The following is a 2,458-nucleotide window of genomic DNA, read 5'->3' as shown; positions in this document are numbered from 1 at the left end:
TTTCTTTCTTTCTTTCTTTCTTTCTTTCTTTCTTTCTTTCTTTCTTTCTTTCTTTCTTTCTTTCTTTCTTTCTTTTCCCCAACAAGGAAGCAGAGGCATGGAAAGGTTCATTAACACTCAAGGCCACAGCATTCTGAAGTGAGAGTCAAGATTCAAATTCAGACAGACTGGTTCCAGTGCCCACATTTCTAACATTGTTATACTTTCCTTAAATATAGAATTTCAAGTGGTAGAAGAGTAAGCAAATAGAACATACTGGAAATATGGCAAAAAAGCTGAGAACTCATAAAAATATCTGGTGATTGCGATATTAATTCTAACATTGGGAAGACCAAATTCAGTGAGGAAGGAAGCTAGGCATTAAAATGACAATATATTATCAAGGAGTGGCAGCAACAAGTATAGATTGTCATTGAAGGGAAGAACAAAAATACAATAGTTACTTCAGGGAATGGCAGGAAAAACTATGATGTTGTTTATTTTTTAAGGGTAGAGTAGACTTGAATATCTTTTTATTTGTCTCCAACTAAATGATAATATCTTTAATATACTCCATTGAGAAAACTGAGGTCACATGATATATGTTTCCTCAACTTGTTTCTCTCTTTCTCAAAATATGTCTGTATATGAGTACAATTATAGTGAGTCAGTTTTCACAACTTACTTCTTCACCATTACTCATCCCAAAATGAGAAATAGAGAACAGGTTGTGTTGTTTCTTCACAATTGGATGATAAGAGAGGTTTAGAAGGACAAAGCCATCTTGTTACAAACCTCTCTGATAGAGATCTTACATTTATGAGTAATGTAAAACTAGGTAATAATTTAAATGTCATTCCACTGAGTCAATCAAAAGGTTGTGTGTGTGTATGTGTGTATACCCATATTTATTTATTTATTGGTGATCTGTCAATATTATTTGTGTATCAGTTAGCAGACTTCATTTTAGTTGCAAATTTTTAAACTATATGCATAAGAAATTATGTGTTAGAACAACAACAAAAACCATGAACTTTGACATTAGCTCTGCAACCTATGACCTCTATGACTTGGGCAAGTCACTTAACCTCTCTCTTTCCAGTTTCTTAAATGTAATGTGGCGATAATAATATTACCTTATGGGCATGTGTTAAAGATTAAATAAAATAATGTATATTTCAGGTTCCCTTATTGGCCCCATTTCTTTACCCCATCTTGTCTTCATGCCCTTGGCCCAGTGACTTGGCAGTTTCTTCCTCTAAGATGCAGAATATAGTAGTCCCTCCTTATCTGTGGGGGATATGTTCCAAAACACCCAGGGGATGCCTGAATCTGCGGGTAGTACTGCATCTTATATATACCATGTTTTTTCCTATGCATACATACTTATGATAAAGTGTAATCTATAAATTAAGCATAGTAAGAGGTTAACAACTAGCATTATCTTATCTCGACCTTATGATTTTACCAAAAGCCTAATGTCCTATAATGATGATTCTCTTTAGCTAGTATTAACCTTTCGGTGACTTCTCTCTCCTCTCTCTCTCTCTCTCTGTCTCTCTCTGTCTCTCTCTCTCTCTCTCTCTCTCTCTCTCATAACCGATCTAATAACCAAGAGAGCTTCTAAGTGACTAATGAGCAGGTAGTGTATGCAGCATGGTGATGCTGAACAAAAAGATGATTCACAGCCGTGACAGGACAAAACAGGATGGTGCAAGATTTCATCACATTGCTCAGAGCAGTATGCAATTTAAAACTTATGAATTTTTAAACGGAATTTTCCATGTAATATTTTCAGACCATAGTTAACCATGGGTAACTGAAACCACATAAAGTGAAACTACAGATAAGGGAGGACTATTGTATATTTCTTCAACCCTTGACTTTGAGTTCGGCCACATAGCATGCTTTGGTCAATGGCATGTTGTAGGATATAACACAGTCAAAATATGTAAATCTCTTGTGTCATTCAGCTTGCTCTCTTGTTCTGTTGCCAATGTCATAAGAATATTCCTAGATGATCCTGTGGCTCTCTGGAGAAAGGTAAGAGACATTGGAACAAAACAAACTGCCTTATCCAGGACCAGCACAGATCAGACAACTGTTGGCCAGCTCACAGATCCATGAGCAAGCCTAGTTTAAGATGAGAAAAACTGCCCAGTTGAACCCAGTTTTTACCAACTAATGCTTAATTGATCTACAGATTCACGAGACTAAATGATTTTTTTTAAGCCACTGAGTTTGGGGACGATTTCATTTGCATTTTGGTGGCAATAACTACATTTGTCAGGGACTTAGCACAGTGCTTGACACATAATTGGTGTTTAGCAAACGTTACATGCCTTTTCTTTTTATGAATAAATGTAATAAATATTTTATACATTTCATCAATGATATAAAACATGGAGCTATTAAACATTTGGATGATTGAATGTTTCTATTTGGTATCATGCAGACAGCACTTTTGCAATAAACAGCG

The sequence above is a fragment of the Pteropus alecto genome, unplaced genomic scaffold (genome assembly GCF_000325575.1).
Source record: "Pteropus alecto unplaced genomic scaffold, ASM32557v1 scaffold182, whole genome shotgun sequence".
In the NCBI taxonomy this organism is placed as follows: Eukaryota; Metazoa; Chordata; class Mammalia; order Chiroptera; family Pteropodidae; genus Pteropus; species Pteropus alecto.
This window is presented reverse-complemented; position numbering follows the sequence as displayed.